The sequence below is a fragment of the Schistocerca cancellata genome, chromosome 5 (assembly GCF_023864275.1).
Source record: "Schistocerca cancellata isolate TAMUIC-IGC-003103 chromosome 5, iqSchCanc2.1, whole genome shotgun sequence".
NCBI classification, from domain to species: Eukaryota; Metazoa; Arthropoda; class Insecta; order Orthoptera; family Acrididae; genus Schistocerca; species Schistocerca cancellata.
Genome location: NC_064630.1, coordinates 127,815,083 through 127,834,107, shown reverse-complemented (window position 1 = coordinate 127,834,107; position 19,025 = coordinate 127,815,083).

The window sequence follows — 19,025 nt, the reverse complement described above, 5'->3', positions numbered from 1 at the left end:
TGTTACTGTGTAAGAAAAATTTATGATTTATAGAATTCATGGCTTTACGTACAATTGAATCACTCTTAATGAAGAGAAAGTAAAAGTTATTGCTGAATAATTGCAGCAATGTTTAAAGGATATAAAATTGTAATGATTGGGGAGAAATCTTTAAGAGAGTCCAGAATGTTCAATTTTGTGTCCACTCCTATTACTTATATTATATATTACTGATCTTCCACTTGACAAAATTGATAATTTTTCCAGATGACATTAGTGCTGTAATGAATTCCATTAAGGAGAAAGCAATAGAAGTTGTTAATAATGTTTTTCAAAGAATTATTAAGTGATTGTCTGAAAATGGACACTCTCTTAATTTGGAGAAAACACACAGTGTTCAGTTCTGTACAACAACTACAGTCATACTAACAGTTGACATAAAGTGTGAGCAGGAGTCAGTAAACAGGGTAGAATGCTCCAAATATATGGTACATATGCTGATGAAAACCTGAACTGGAATAAATTTATTATTGAGCTTCTCAAGCAATTGAGTTCAGCTACATTTCCTATTCGTATAATTGTCAGTCATGAAACCAAGCGAATCAAACTTGTGATACAGTTAGCTCGTTTCAACGCAATAATATCTTCTGGAATAATTTTCTGGTGTAACGTACTACTTACTACTTGGAAAGAAAGTATTGATCACACAAAAGCGAGCAGTAGGAGTAAAATGTGGTGTTCACCCGCCATGAACATGTCAGTACCTCTGTCAGGAGTTAGGAATTTTAACTGCACTGTCAAAATACATATATTTGCTAATACAATTCATCGTTAATAATCCAGTGATGACCATACCACAGCACTAGTGGAAAAATGGCATTTAATACTCATTATGAAAGCTGTCAGTGGCTGAGAAAAGAGTTCAGCGCGTAGCATAAAATTTTTTGATCATTTTCCCAGTAATACGAAATGTCTGACAGGTAGTAAAGCAAGTTTTACAACCAATATGAAATAATTTCTCCTGCACAACTCCATCTATTTCCTGGGCGAATTTCTACTCATAAACTGGCAGCCTGGGGGAAAAATTTGTTTTAAAATGGAGCTCCATGAGTAGGATTAAAAATTGTTATCGTTAATGTTAATCATATGTACATATCTTGTGAATTGGCCCGTTCCGCATCTTTCGCTGAAAGAATTGTTAAAATGACCTTTGGAACATGTAACTAATTAAATAACTAACTAGCCAAACTGTGGGGGAAGACGTATGAGGCTTTTACAGTAAAATAAATGCCTTACTGCACCGTCTATTGAGGTCCCCTCTCATTTAATATCTATTTGCTTCACATATAATACCCCTTCCTGGAAGTGAAAAGCAAATCCATTACAGTAGAACTCTACTAATCTGAACTCTAGTTCTCCGTCTCACCAGCTATCCGATTCACTTTGAGGAAAAAGATATTTGTCCTGTACGACTAAAATTGTCGCATTTGTTTGATGGCTTTTACAGCACACAGTCCATTGTACGCTTCTTTATCGCTCTACAATCAGTCTGCAGCGAATGTATTGCAAGATAAAATCTACCCGTGAACAACGAATACAGTGGGCGCTCTGTTTTACGCACAATATGCGCAGTACGCACATTGTTGTGTTTGTGGTGCCCCTCATTCAGAGGGGCCTTCATCAGTCTGTTCTTGACCTTAAAGCGTACACTGATTTGTCACTATTCATTCCGTCTTCCGTGTCTTTTGTTTCGTTTTCCCTGGGTGTTTTTGAAACGCCTGCTAAACCCGCTGGGCAGAACAGGTGATTACGGTTATGGAAAGGAACAAATCAGGTTGGGGTCAGTTTCACCTTAATTATAATTTATTGTAATTTTATAACACATTTACAACCAAAGCGGCACATAGATGAACTTTTACAACCACGAGTTTCAAACTACAAATCTTTCACAGCTGAAGGCCTCCAAACAAGAAATCTTAAAAATCAACGAAGTAAACTGCACGTGACTGAAAACATGCAATTACAATTACAAATAAAATAATTAAAATATGTGTATATCACAGCTAGGCTGAAAGCCTCAAGGCAAGGGTGGATAGACAAACATAAACAAAATGCAATACAAACGGCTGAAGCCCCACTATTCACTTTCCAAAATTTAAAAAAAATATAAACATAAGCCTTACGTTTTAAGTAGCTGAAACCGCACAAAAATAAAAGACAACACAACGGCAATAATCTTTCAGCAAATATTCACTTGCTGGAATTCAAACTTACTTATAAGCAGGTAAAGACAAAAAACACAGTAAAACCAAAAAATTTTTAAATGATTGGCTATGATAGATTATAACACCGGTGAGAAAGACAGTAAAGACAACGGCACTCAAAAGCCTCCAGGGGGTCGATCTGTTCTCATTCACTTAGGTGAGACATGTGGTGAGCCCAACTACATTTGATCCGTCGGAACTCAACCAAGGTACAGCCATGGACCGATCGACAAACGGCTTGCTTTCTTCCAATCCGTAAATGAGAACTCAAACACAAAATGTAACCGGCGTAATTATCCACAATCAAATATGTATAGTATTAAGTTGTCAAAACTACACACCGCGTTGGACAGCGACAGCAGATGAGGAAAGGACACTGCCTGAAATTATGTTAGTGTCCTCGGCAGGTAACCGGAACACTAACGGCCACAAGGCAGAAAATTCCACTGGTGCACTTGAAGTGCAGTCAACCAATATAGTTAATTCCACCGCATGGCAACTAAATTGCAGCAATACAAACACTCTGTGTTACTCACAGGAAAAGCTCCCCAACATCGAACCACCGAAACGAAAGACACAACATGAATCGATATGGCTTGGGTACTTAAAACACCACTCAGCTTTGACGTCCTGGGTCGGTGAGCCACGAAGCTCGTGGCGATCGGACAGCTCCACACACGCTCAGACACTGCACAGGGACCTCCAGCGGACCCAACTGACTGCACTGGGTGGAGATACCCTCCCGGGTCCGCACCAACCGACCGACTGCCCGCAGAATGCAGACAACATCTAAAATAGTCGTCAGTGGAAATAACGCCAACTATACACACAACCTGACAAACACTTGCAGGAAGACCTGAACGATACCCAACAGTAACTAAGCATGCACGAAGACAAATCGGGAGTCGATACATACACACACACACACACACACACACACACACACACACACACACACAGCCGACTCATGAACGATCGGCGAGCCAAAACGAGTCGTCCAGTAGTATGACTGACCGACGATCCACCAACACCGTGGCCCGGCTCAAGTGAAGCGTGGCGGAAATGGTCGCATGAGCCATGTCGACGCACACCTCACAGCTCCAACCCGACTGCACTAGTGCCACATTGCAACTCCCCGACTGGCAGGTCTGGACTGCGCTCCAGACACGTTCCAACTGACCGGCAGCCTGAACTCGCGACCCGAACTGCGTTACGACAGACAAAGTCCGGGAAATAATAGCAGTCGAGCAAAGATACTACGAGAGGGGATATATCGATATGTGCTGCTAGCGCCAGCCATGGTCAGCAAAGCAGAAACTCACTGACAGTAGTAATTTAAATTAACATAGTGAGGTGGAAATACGTTAGAAACAGGGTGTAAAATATACGATGCCGGGTAAATAAGCCATGCACGGCTCAGTTCTAATGTGCGGCATAAGTCTTTTAAAAGAAAACGCGTTGTCTTATCGTTCGCAGAAAATGTAGAAGTCACTGAGCGGTTAGACAAAGGCGTGCTTGCTAAGCGGTCAACTGAGGTATCAGCGTGGGAACTTCAACAATTTCAGACAAAAGAAAAAAATTCCTCAATATTAAACTTTGTGTCTGTCCTTGAGAATGAAAATAGGAGCTTGTCGTGAAAAGCAATGAAATCAGCAGAAAACATGTGCTTGAAGAGGCAATGTTCAAGTGGTTTTCCCAGTAACTATCATTGGGAAACCCTCTTCCAGGGCCAATTATTTGCGACAAGCAAATTTTTAGTTGAGAAAATCGATAGTTTGTCTTCATTTCAAATGAGCAGTGGCTGGCTACGAATTTTCAAGCTAAGGCACACTGTTCGTGAGTTGGATTCAAGTGGTGAAAAACTATATCAGGCCCAGAAGCAGCAGAAAATTTTATTGGGAAAATTCAAAACATAAGTCTTATGACCTGAGCCGGCCGCGGTGGCCGAGCGGTTCTAGGCGCTTCAGTCCGGAACCGCACGACTGCTACGGTCGCAGGTTCGAATCTTGCCTCGGGCGTGGATGTGTGTGATGTCCTTAGGTTAGTTAGGCTTAAGTAGTTCTAAGTTCTAGGGGAGTGATGACCTCAGACGTTAAGTCCCATAGCGCTCAGAGCCATCTTATGACCTGAATTTTTGTGCAGCGTAACTGAGACAGGCCTTCCTTTGAAAGCTTTGCCTGAAACAAACTTAGCTTCTAAAAAATAAATTAGTGCTCATGGCCATAAGGTTAGTGAAGAATGTGTTACCGTGCTGAACTCTGCAAACTCTAACAAAAACAACAAAATAGCCTTGCTATTGATATGAAAATCGAAAAAAAACCCCGAGCTTTCAAAAATGTGAAAAAATTCCCTAACTTCTACAAGAATCAACCAAAGGACTGAGTGACTGCTATTTCGTTTTGCGAATGGTACGGCTCGCTCTTCACATCTGAAGTAAAATATTCCAAGACAACACAGGGGAAGAAGGCACTAACGTGACGTTATTTCTGGACAATGCACCTACCCACTCCAAAGAAAGATAGACGAGATGTTTCAACATACGCTTCCTTAAGACAAATGTAACGAGTTTGTAGCAGACAATGGAGCAATCAATTAGCGTAGCTATGAAGCGACATTACAGAGGACAATTGTTGAGGATTGAACATAATATGGAACTAATGAAGGCATTGTGGCTCATCACCAAAGAACTTAATTTAAAGACTACTCTCACATGGTGCTGGAAGCATGGAGTCTGATCAAGACATCCACATTAAAGAGAGCTTGGAATAAATTTAAAGGCATTTCAACTAAAGATAAGGTGCAGAAAGGCGAAGATGAAAAGAAGCAGGTTGAAATGAAGACAAAGAAAAAGAAGATGCAGATGACTAAATTTCACTTGAGGACATTAGAAATATCCTTTTCGAAATTCCTCATTGTTCCGACTGCACTGCAGAGTATATAGCCAAGTGACTTGCTTGTGCTTCTCTCGACCCTGGATTAGAATTCTCTCTGACGGTGAAATCACTCAGAGTGTGACAGAAGAAACTGATGGCCAGGAAGATGACATTGTCACTGAACCACATGCGACACCATCAACTATGTGGCGTTTGCATGCCTTGACACTGTGCTAACATGGAGCGGCATCCTGAATGGGTCAATAGGTTACGAGACTTGGCTTTACACAAACGATTGAAGAGGGCGAAACAATTGAATCTCACCGATATGTTCAAGAAATGACGTATATAGGAATCGTACTGCAAAAAATCTAAACAATATTGTTTTGTAGTCACTAAATCAATATTACAGTAGTATTTACACCAAAGTTTTGCTTTCGTTTTTTAAAGAAATGACCTGTTTTCATAATTTGTATCCAACTGTTTTCCCCCCCCCTACGAACCATAGACCTTGCCGTTGGTGGGGAGGCTTGCGTGCCTCAGCGATACAGATAGCCGTACCGTAGGTACAACCACAACGGAGGGGTATCTGTTGAGAGGCCAGACAAACGTGTGGTTCCTGAAGAGGGGCAGCAGCCTTTTCAGTAGTTGCAAGGGCAACAGTCTGGATGATTGACTGATCTGGCCTTGAAACAATAACCAAATCGGCCTTGCTGTGCTGGTACTGCAAACGGCTGAAAGCAAGGGGAAACTACGGCCGTTATTTTTCCCGAGGGCATGCAGCTTTACTGTATGATTAAATGATGATGGCGTCCTCTTGGGTAAAATATTCCGGAGGTAAAATAGTCCCCCATTCGGATCTCCGGGCGGGGACTACTCAGGAGGACGTCGTTATCAGGAAAAAGAAAACTGGCGTTCTACGGATCGGAGCGTGGAATGTCAGATCCCTTAATCGGGCAGGTAGGTTAGAAAATTTAAAAAGGGAAATGGATAGGTTAAAGTTAGATATAGTGGGAATTAGTGAAGTTTGGTGGCAGGAGGAACAAGACTTCTGGTCAGGTGACTACAGGGTTATAAACACAAAATCAAATAGGGGTATTGCAGGAGTAGGTTTAATAATGAATAGGAAAATAGGAATGCGGGTAAACTACTACAAACAGCATAGTGAACGCATTATTGTGGCCAAGATAGATACGAAGCCCACACCTACTACAGTAGTACAAGTTTATATGCCAACTAGCTCTGCAGATGACGAAGAAATTGAAGAAATGTATGATGAAATAAAAGAAATTATTCAGATAGTGAAGGGAGACGAAAATTTAATAGTCATGGGTGACTGGAATTCGAGTGTAGGAAAAGGGAGAGAAGGAAACGTAGTAGGTGATTATGGATTGGGGGTAAGAAATGAAAGAGGAAGCCGGCTGGTATAATTTTGCACAGAGCACAACTTAATCATAGCTAACACTTGGTTTAAGAATCATGATAGAAGGTTGTATACATGGAAGAACCCTGGAGATACTAAAAGGTATCAGATAGATTATATAATGGTAAGACAGAGATTTAGGAACCAGGTTTTAAATTGTAAGACATTTCCAGGGGCAGATGTGGACTCTGACCACAATCTATTGGTTGTGACCTGTAGATTAAAACTGAAGAAACTGCAAAAAGGTGGGAATTTAAGGAGATGGGACCTGGATAAACTGAAAGACCCAGAGGTTGTACACAGTTTCAGGGAGAGCATAAGGGAACAATTGACAGGAATGGGGGAAAGAAATACAGTAGAAGAAGAATGGGTAGCTCTGAGGGATGAAGTAGTGAAGGCAGCAGAGGATCAAGTAGGTAAAAAGACGAGGGCTAGTAGAAATCCTTGGGTAACAGAAGAAATATTGAATTTAATTGATGAAAGGAGAAAATATAAAAATGCAGTAAATGAAGCAGGCAAAAAGGAATACAAACGTCTCAAAAATGAGATAGACAGGAAGTGCAAAATGGCTAAGCAGGGATGGCTAGAGGACAAATGTAAGGATGTAGAGGCTTATCTCACTACGGGTAAGATAGATACTGCCTGCAGGAAAATTAAAGAGACCTTTGGAGATAAGAGAACCACTTGTATGAACATCAAGAGCTCAGATGGAAACCCAGTTCTAAGCAAACAAGGGAAAGCAGAAAGGTGGAAGGAGTATATAGAGGGTCTATACAAGGGCGATGTACTTGAGGACAATATTATGGAAATGGAAGAGGATGTAGATGAAGATGAAAGGGGAGATACGATACTGCGTGAAGAGTTTGACAGAGCACTGAAAGACCTGAGTCGAAACAAGGCCCCCGGAGTAGACAACATTCCATTGGAACTACTGACGGCCTTGGGAGAGCCAGTCCTGACAAAACTCTACCATCTGGTGAGCAAGATGTATGAAGCAGGCGAAATACCCTCAGACTTCAAGAATAATATAATAATTCCAATCCCAAAGAAAGCAGGTGTTGACAGATGTGAAAATTACCGAACAATCAGTTTAATAAGCCACAGCTGCAAAATACTAACACGAATACTTTGCAGACGAATGGAGAAACTAGTAGAAGCCGACCTCGGGGAAGATCAGTTTGGATTCCGTAGAAATACTGGAACACGTGAGGCAATACTGACCTTACGACTTATCTTAGAAGAAAGATTAAGGAAAGGCAAACCTACGTTTCTAGCATTTGTAGACTTAGAGAAAGCTTTTGACAATGTTGACTGGAATACTCTCTTTCAAATTCTAAAGCTGGCAGGGGTAAAATACAGGGAGCGAAAGGCTATTTACAATTTGTACAGAAACCAGATGGCAGTTATAAGAGTCGAGGGACATGAAAGGGAAGCAGTGGTTGGGAAGGGAGTAAGACAGGGTTGTAGCCTCTCCCCGATGTTATTCAATCTGTATATTGAGCAAGCAGTAAAGGAAACAAAAGAAAAATTCGGAATAGGTATTAAAGTCCATGGAGAAGAAATAAAAACTTTGAGGTTCGCTGATGACATTGTAATTCTGTCAGAGTCAGCAAAGGACTTACAAGAGCAGTTGAACGGAATGGACGGTGTCTTGAAAGGAGGGTATAAGATGAACATCAACAAAAGCAAAACGAGGATAATGGAATGTAGTCGAATTAAGTCGGGGGATGTTGAGGGTATTAGATTAGGAAATGAGACACTTAAAGTAGTAAAGGAGTTTTGCTATTTGGGGAGCAAAATAACTGATGATGGTCGAAGTAGAGAGGATATAAAATGTAGACTGGCAATGGCAAGGAAAGCGTTTCTGAAGAAGAGAAATTTGTTAACATCGAGTATAGATTTAAGTGTCAGGAAGTAATTTTGAAAGTATTTGTATGGAGTGTAGCCATGTATGGAAGTGAAACCTGGACGGTAAATAGTTTGGACAAGAAGAGAATAGAAGCTTTCGAAATGTGGTGCTACAGAAGAATGCTGAAGATTAGATGGGTAGATCGCATAACTAATGAGGAAGTATTGAATAGGATTGGGGAGAAGAGAAGTTTGTGGCACAACTTGACCAGAAGAAGGGATCGGTTGATAGGACATGTTCTGAGGCATCAAGGGATCACCAATTTAGTATTGGAGGGCAGTGTGGAGGGTAAAAATCGTAGGGGGAGACCAAGAGATGAATACACTAAGCAGATTCAGAAGGATGTAGGTTGCCGTAGGTACTGTGAGATGAAGAAGCTTGCACAGGATAGTCTCAGGACTGAAGACCACAACAACAACATCCAACTGTTTGATTATCCGGACAAGGTCTGGTCCCAATTCATTAAGTTAACTGAAGTTCTGATGCACTGCAAATACGTACAAAAAGCTGTTCTAGTTATATGGTAATGAGAGCAGCCTTTCTAGTAGCAGCTGATGCAGTTATTGTATGTGGTAAATAAAATCTTGTACCAACATACACTGAGTAGTCATTGACAAGAACTGCCTCAGAGAATTCTTTAAATGTAACATCATCAAATGCTGTATCATCTGAAAGTAAGCTTACACCAGGCAATATATGAAATGATCCTATTTTACAGATGTGAAGAAAGAAGCGATAGATATTTAGGGTTTAAATTCCCAGACGAAATAAGGTCGTCAGAGACGGGGGTGGTGAATATCTTCTTACAAAGTTAGAAATAATGTATTACAAGAGGACCATCAGTGATAAAGCAAGTTGAAATACGATTTCTGTAATCGCAGATAAGATTGCGTTACCACGGTAATGGAACAGAATTTGTTAGGAAAATAAGTGGAACCAGAGAAATTATTTGAATCCCTGCTCTTTAGCAGATTAGTTGTATTTCATATAAGACGTCATTTTAAGAGAGATTCGTTGACGCCTAACCTAACCCCCCCCCCCCTAGGGGCCATCCACATTGCCATTGGTTGGGAGGCTTGCATGCCTCAGCAATACAGACAGCTGCACCGTAGGTAGAATTTTGCACAGAGCATCGTTTAATCATCGCTAACCCTTGATTTAAGATTCATGAAAGAGATTTTTATATGTAGCAGAGACCTGGAGATAGTGGGAGGTTTCAGACGACTATATAATGGTAAGACAGAGATTTGTGAACCAGATTTTCAATTGTAAGACATTTACAGGGGCAGATGTGGACTCTGACCGCAATTCATTGGTTTGAACTGTAGATTAAAACTGAACAAATTGCAAAACTGTAGAAAATTAAGGAGATGTAACCTGTATAAATTGAAAGATCCAAAGGTTGTTGAGAGTTTCAGAGCGAGCATTAGGGAATAATTGCCAAGAGTAGGGGAAAGGAATGCAGTAGAACAAGATTGGGTCCATTTGAGGGAGGAAATACTGAAGGCAGCAGAGGATCAAGTAAGTGAAAATCGAGAGCTAGCAGAAATCTGTGGATATCACAAGATACATCTGATTTAATTGATAAAACGATAAAATATAAAAATTAAGTAAATGAAGCAAATGAAAGGGAATACAAAGTCTAACAAATCAAATTCACAGGATGTTCAAAGTGGCTAAGTAGGAATGGCTAGAGGACAAATGGAAGGATTTAGAAGAATGTATCACTAGGGGAAAGTTAGATACCGTCTACAGAAAAATCAAAGAGACTTTTGGAGAAAAGAGAACCAGCTGTATGAATATCAAGAGCTCAGGTGTAAAACCAGTCCTATGGAAAGAAGGGAAAGCTGAAAGTTGGAAGAGGAATATATTTATTGCCTGTACTAGGGAATTATTTTAGAAATGCAAGAGAAGGTAGATGAAGATGAGATGGGAGAGAAGATACTGCGTGAAGAATTTCACAGAGCACTGAAAGATCTGAGTCGAAAAAAAAGCCCAATGAGAAGACAACTTTCAGTTAGAACTGCTGAGAGCCTTGGGAGAGTAAGTCGTCACAAAACCCTTCCCCCTGGTGAGCAAGATCTATGAGACAGGCGGAATACCCTCAGACATCAATAAGGATATAATAATTCCAGTTACGTGGAAAGCAGGTGCTGACAGTTGTGAAAATTACTGAACCATCTGTTCAATAAGTCATGATTGCAAAATACTAACACGAATTCCTTACAGGTGAGTGGAAAAACTGGTAGAAGCCAACCTCAGGGAAGATCAGTTTGGATTCCGGAGAAATGTAGGAACACGTGAGGTAATAATGATTCCACGACTTCTCATTGGAGATATGTTAAGCAAAGGCAATCCTACGTTTAGAATGCTTGTAGACTTAGAGAAAGCTCTTGACAGAGTTGATGGCATTTATAAAAGTCAAGAGGCATGAGAGGGAAGAAGTGTTTGAGAAGGGAAAGAAACAGGGTTGGATCCTATCCTCGATGCAATTGAATCTGTACATTGAGCAAGCAATAAAGGAAACAAGAGCAAAATTTAAAATAGGAATGAAAGTACAAGAAGATTAAATAAAAACTGAGGTTTGCCACTTACATTGTAGTTCTGTCAGAGGCAACAAAGGACTTGGAAGAGCAGCTGAACGGAATGGAGTCTTGAAAGAAGGATATGAGATGAATACCAACAAAAGCAAAACGATAATAATGGAATGTAGTCGAAATGAATCAAGTGATGCTAAGGGATCTAGATTAGGAAATGAAACAATTAAATTAGTACATGAGTTTTGCTATTTGGGCAGTAAAGTAAGCAGAGAGGATATTAAGTGTAGACTGGCAATGGCAAGGGAAACGTTTCTAGAAGAAGAGAGATTTGTTAACATCGAGTGTAGATTTAAGTGTTAGGATGTCTTTTCTGAAAGTATTTGTTTGGAGTGTAGCCACGAATGGAAGTTAAACATGGACGATAATCAGTAAAGACAAAAAGAGAATAGAAACTTTTGAAATCTGGTGGTAGACAAGAATGCTGAAGATTAGGTGGGTAGATAACGTAACTAATAAGGAGGTACTGAATAGAATTGGGGAGAAGAAAAATTTGTGGCTCAACCTGACTAAAAGAAAGGATCGGTTGGTAGGAGACATTCTGAAACATCAAGGGATCACCGATTTAGTGCTGGAGTGAAGCGTGGTGGATAAAAATCGTAGAGGAAAAAAAAAGCCGAATGATGAGTACAGTAACCAGATTCAGAAGGATGTAGTTTGCAGTAGTTACTAAGAGATGAAGAGACTAGCACAGGATAGGGAGCTGCATCAATTCATTCTTCGGACTGAAGACCACAACAACGATAACAACGTTGACCTACACAGTCTGACACTATTCACCACTCTAATTTGCGGCAAAAATGCACAATATTAGGGGAAGCAAGGCTAAATCCGTTCCATTAATATTACTAGCTGGTTAAGCTGGGATTCAAGAACTTCCAATGTTCATAGTAAAAATTCATAATTATTTGATATATCATAGAGTAAACCCTTAACTAGCTGTATTACATAAACAAAAATATGTGTAAAATGTAATTCGAAAGCATGTTGTGAGCTACGCTGATCAGTGAGAACATTATGACCACAGACCTACTATCAACATGAACCTGTCCAGGCGATAACAGGGCCACCAGACGAGAAATGGCCGCTAGTCAGACACGGTCGATATAGCAAAAGTGAGCGTGCTGTACCCTTTGTAGCATGGGGAAGGTACTAGATCTATCTGAGTTTGACCGAGGGCCGATTGTTATGGCCCTGACGATTGTCACGACTTGTTGGGTGTTCAAGGAGTGCTATGGAGAAACCAAGATGAAACCACGTCCAGAGCTCGTGGGGTTGTGCCACCCCCAATAACAAATATCGGACGACGTATTCTGATCAGTTTGGTAAAACAGTACAGGCGCTGAGCTGTGAAAGAACTAACATCAGATTTCAATGCTGGGCAGAGTACAAGTGTGTCTGAACACGCAGTGCACTGAACACTCATAACGGCGGACTCCCACAGCTGACGACTCACACATGTGTAAATGTTAATACCACGACACTGGCAACTACGAATGAAATGGGCACCTGACCATTGGCACTGGACGCTAGATTAGATTAGATTAATTATTCATTCCATAGACCCATAAAAGAGGGAATCCTCCTGGGTGTGGAACATGTCAGATAAATACATTACAAAAATGTAATTAGAAAAACTTCAGTTCCATTAATTTTAATGATCCTCAGTCAATAAACAGTAAAATTATGTACATGAAGTAATATTTACAGGTTTAATACTTACATCTGCTTTCATTAAATCCATCATTCAGACATTTGCTAGTTTCCTGGCTGTTACAACCAAGTATTGTCAAAAATTAAAGTAAATTATTCATTTCAGTGATCCTCAGTTAAGAACAGTCAGATTATGTACAAGATTTAAAATTAAACTTCCACTATTTACAGACTTAAGACTTACATCTACTTTCCATACATTCATCATACACACAGTAGGTAGTTACTTGGCTGTTACGATCAAGTACTGTCAAAAATTAAAGTATAATAAATTTTCATTAAAATGGTCTACTGCACTTGTTGAGAAACTCATGGATGGAATAGAAGGAGTTGGCCACCGAAAATTCTTTTAAATTATGTTTAAATTGTGCCTTGTCTGAAACTAAACTCTTAATGGTTGCTGGTAACTCATTGAAAATATACGTTGCTGAATACTGGACTCCTTTCTGGGCAAGATTAAGTGATTTTAAATATTTATGTATATTTTTCTTACTCCTAGTATTGATACTGTGTACTAAGCACTTAGTTGGAAAAAGAAATGTATTATTTACAACAACCTTCATTAAGGAATAAATATACTGAGAAGCTGTGGTTAATATGCCCAATTCTTTGAATAGGTTTCGACTTGATGTTCTTGGATTTACACTACTCATTACTCTTATTATACGCTTCTTTACTATAAAAATTTGTTTTCTGTTTGTGGAGTTACCCCACAATATGACGCCATATGGCATAATGGAGTGAAAATAAGGAAAATATGCCAGTTTTTTAATATTTGTATCTCCTATGTCTGACATCATTCGCATTGCAAACACAGACTTGTTCAGGCGCTTTAGCAGTTCGTTACTATTTTGCTCCCAACTGAATTTATTATCAGGTTGTAATCCTAAGAATTTTACTCTCAACTTCTTCTATTTCCATGTCATCATATTTTATACGCACACTAGGAGGAAATCGCAGTGGTAGTGGCAGTATATTGCATGGTCTCATGAACCCTGATACCTTCTACAATATGCCGATGAGAGGGCGCGAATCCGTCGTCTTGCAGGAGGACGGCTCCTTGACACCTGTGCTGCGGGACGGAAACAACCTGGCGGCGGCCCCGTTACGCTCTGAGGAACATTCACGAGGGCAGCCATGGGCCCAGTGGAACTCGTGCAAGGAACCATGATGGCCGACGAGTGTCGTACACTGTTTGCAGACCACTTACAACCACTCATGACGATCTTGTATCCTGACGTCAGTGACAGTTTTCAATGAGATAATGCGCCATGTCACAAGGCCAGGAGTGGTTTGCAGTGGTTCGAGGAACGTAGTGGCGAGTCCCAATTGATGTTCTGACCCCCCAGCTCGCCACATCTGAAATCGTTCGAACACATTTGGAATATGATTGAACGTGGCATCAGAGCTCATCATCCCTTCCTCGGAGTGAACGGGAATTAGGTGACTTGTGTGTACAGATGTTGTACCAGTTCCCTCCAGCGATCTACAAAGGTGTCATTGCATCCATGCAACGACTTGTCGCACCTGTTATCGGTGCCAAAATGGACATACCGGCTCCTAGGTAGATGATCATTATGTCCTGGCTGATCAGTTTATGAAATGTTAAACTACTAATAAACTCTCATTTGCAACACAGTATACAAAAATAGATTGCAAAATTATGCATTCCATGTTCCACAAGATATACATTTTCAGTCGTGATGCTAACTTTGTTTTTGTTGTTTTGTTGCTCACATAGACAATGAATTATCGATGTGAGTTGTACTGTCCACTCTAAAGAGGTCAGAATGTGGAATTCTAGCACAGACATACGTTTGTCATATACAAAGAACAGAATGAATGCGGAGTTCCTAGATTAGGTGTGTCTTTAAAACACGTTCTATGAAGGGAACTACTATCCAAACACTAACTTTCTATTTTTTCGATATAGTATAGAATTTTTAAGCTGAATGAAATATCCCTTAGTTCATGAAAGACTCAAAATTCCAATTACATCTTTAGCTAAATTACCTCAGAGATAGCCACATAGTAACATAAAAAATGCTTTATCGATTATATATTATGGGAACATCTTTAGGTGCACATAAAACTAAACATGCATTATTTTAGTTCTGTATCTCACAGGATATACATTAACAACTAGATATAACTTACTTATTCACCATGTGTAGATAAACGGAAGAACTTAAAACTTAAATTCTAAACTATAACCAAATGTTTGATGCGGCCGGTTTTTTTATCAGGAATTCACTGCCACGCGTGAAGCTATATTGTCGGATGCATCTGCGATCACTTTTATAGAAGAATTAAAATTGAAAGAATCGAGTTATCAGGGTGATTCAGACTTTATAAGTTGCTACCTGATACGCAGACCGCAAACGACATTTCGAAACAAGCAACTGTTTGTGTGTAAATGAAAGCGCAAAAATCTGCAATTTCTGATTATATAACGCTGTTCTGTACGAAGTCTCGTGTGATTAGCACATTTAGAAATGGTTGGCCACAGAAGAAATTTAGCATTTTTGAGCAGTCTGAGACAAAGTGTAAAACCAACTAGGAAACGTAAAATCCATAACGAAGTAGGAATAAACGCACTGAAGCATAACATTAGTCTCCACATCGCAAAGAGAACATAGCGTCATAAAATTGTGATGCGCAGCGTAATTTTACTTTCTGTCGTAATATACATCAGGAACATTTTCTTGTTTTCTAATAAAGAGAAATGGACGTAATTTACTGCTTGTCAAAAAGGTGTGAACACAATAATTATGTGCACTGTGAGTACAACTACACACAAAAAGGCATAAAATTAGAACAAGCGCTTCATCGACAGTTGTTATCACAGGCATTAAAAATCAATGGAAACACGAAAAAATGTACGAATAACGCATTACCAGGCTGACGACTATACGTAAGCTACACACAAAATGAAATCTGAGAAAAAAAAATCGAAGCAGCGTAAATTACGTATATACATATATCAGCAGCGAGCAAGAACCATCGGCAACATCAGAACACAAAGTGTTACATCACGTAATACAGTATTCCGCATACCTCAGAGAGGATCTCATCCCCGAACCAGCAGTACAGGAACATCTGCTCCGCTATTGCAGATAGGTAGGAAGCATACTTGAACAGCCACCTCGAATCCGCTTTCTGTAAAAGAAATGGTTGTTATTTGTAAACTAGTCAACCAGCTGAAACTGAGAAGTGCAGCACAGTTGGCACATGCTATGCTTACCACAGTGGACAAAGAAACTGTAGAACGTTTTTTGATAATGTTGGAGGGCATACTCGAACGTTCCAGGGACATATCAGATTAATTTTAGCACCTCCAACACTGCACAACTAGTATCTGATATTCAATTCCGGTGAATTCTACTGTTATTTGATCTGTCAGTCAATGAATCCTATAACCTACATCAGAGTGTACAGTACCGTGTAACTTTCAGAGTGAATATGTGGGACTCCATCGTGAACTTGTGCTTTACTGGACAGTTTAAAGACCACTCAGCTTGCCTCAACGCTTCAATTTGCGAACGTTGAACTTTTCCTCAATGACATAGTTCTTACACTCGTTTCCTAATTCATTACAAGCGGCCAGTAAGGGCGACTTAACAAAATATAATTGTTTAATCGAAACTTCCTAGCAGATATAAACTGAGTGCCAGGAGTCGAGTCCAAGGTCTTTGACTAATGCAGACAAGTGCTCTACCAGCTGAACCTTAACGCCCTATCGATAACAAGATCATTAGACAGAGAGGAGAAGCTTGGATTGGCGAAGGATGGAGAAGGAAAGCGGCAATGCCTTTCAAAGAACCATCCCGGCATTTGCCTTAAGAGGGTTATGGAAATCACTGGAAGTAAGGAAGTGGATTTGATCTGTACAGTCATCTTCCCGGAGCTACCTAAGCATGATTGACGACCCGGTGTCACAGCTTTATTTCCGCCAGTACCTCATCTACGTTCCAGGCAAAACACCCAGGTTCGAGTCCTGGTCCACCACAAAGTCTCGATCTACCAGAAGCTTCATATCAGCGCACACTCCGCTGCAGAGTGAAAGTTCATTCCGGAAAAAAACCCAATGGGCTGTTGGTAAGCCAGTCTCTCCGCAATATTCTTTCGCTAGTCTCTCAAGGTCTGTAGGAGGACTTCCGCGTAGTTCGAAAAGTAGTAGATGATGTACTGGCGGAAGGAAAGTTGTGAGGACGAGTCGTGATTAAATTAGTTTGGATGTTTTTTCATTGCTACAGGTCAGTAGACTGCAGTGAGGGCTTTCAGGATGTAGAACGTGTAAAAAAAAAAAGAAAAAAGAAAAAAAAGAAGCAAACGAGTATACGCTATAATTATTTACTGAAAAACACAAATGGTACCTCCCACAGACCTCAAATGAAATGATTCCCACTGATGTGGAATAATTTAAAAAATGCTTCCAACATGTTTTCATATAAAGGGTAACACTAACATGTCACAAAACACGTAAATGATCAATACAATGAAGGGGAGATTATATTTCCTAGACTACTGTATGCATGCACCATCAAGTGTATAGCTCATTTTACAACATTTACTTGCCATTATCGAATTACTGCACTGAATTTGTACAGAAGTCATATACTCGCAGTATTTGGTATTATTAGTAAAATATATGCACCAGTTTGTTCTATTAAGAAATTCTTCAGGGCAGTAGAAGGTGTTGGCCACCAATAAATCCTTTATGTTCCTCTTAAACTGGACCATTTATGAGTGTTGGCATGTTACTGAAAATGTGTGTTCCTGAATAATGGATAACTTCTGGACCAAGGTACGTGACTTTAAGTATTTGTGAAGATTATTCTTACTTCTGGTGTTGATCCCAAGAGATGAACTGTTGGTTTGAGAAAGACATATGTTTTAATGAGAAAATTCATTAAGGAATAAATACATTGGGAAGCAGTAGTTAGCACCCTTAGTTCCCTAAACAGGCCTTTCACGCCATAAGTAATTGTTATTATATGTTTATGGACCTGACATACTTTAGCTTGGCTGAATGAGTCACCCCCAAAAAATAATCCCGTAAAACATTACGTAATGAAAGTAAGCAAAGTATGCTAGCTCTTTTTATTTTTATGCCACCTGTGTCTTAGAAAACTCGATTTGCAAACAGAGAGTTGTTTAGAAGCTTCTCCATTTCTGTGGTATGTCTCTCCCAGCTGAATTTATTATCAACCAGTTATCCCAAGGATTTAACACTGTCAACTTCTTTTATCTGTTGGGCTTCATATTTCAAGTATGCACTGGCGACAAACCTTTCACAAGTTCTAAACTTCTTTTTCGAAGTTTAGTGACAAATCATTTGATAGGAACCATTTACTAATGCCCATGAAAATTTCGTAAATGATTTTGTCTAAGACTATATTTCATTTGCTACTGATGTTTGTATCTTCTGGAAACAAGACAACTTGACATCTGGTAATGTTACTCATGAAAGTTCATCGATATATACAAGATGGAACCTTGTGGGACACCCCATGCACTTAGTTCCTAGTTGGATGATGTGTGATAGCCTAATAAATGTCGCTTTGCTAATGACACCCTCTATTTCCTGTCATAAATATGGGATCTGTAACATCTGGTAGAATTTCCTGTTACACTGTAATATTCTAATTAAATTGAAAGGGTGTTGCGATTTACATGGTCATATATCTTTGACAGATCGCAAAATATATAAGTAGCCTGCAGTTTATTGTCTAATGAATTAAATATATATCGCTGTGCATGTAGTCAGTCTTCTGAATATCAGAACCCTTTAGAAACCTGAACGTTTTTGTCAACTCATTATGAAGTTGATTGTATATCACACTTTCTAAAATTTTTGAAAATGCTAGCAAAAGTGAAGTTGGATAGAAACTTTACGGAATTTCTTTATCTCCTTTGTTAAACAAAGACTTAACTTCAGCTTATTTCAACTACTCAGCAAATGTTCCAGTGATAAACGACTGGTTAAACAGATAACTTAATATGTTACTGAACTCTAAAGGACACTGTTTAATTAACTTAGTTGATATTGTATGATAAGCGCTCTAATTTTTTGATTTTAAGGATTTTATGGTGGAAATTACTTCTACTGGTGTAGTGAAGGTCATATTTATATTAGTGATGTTGTTTGTAATGACTGGTCTGAGATATTCTGTGGCAGCATATACTGAACCTGACAAGTCCATTATTTGAGTAACAATTATTAAATACTTGTTAAAACGTTTTGCAACTCTGTATACATCTGCT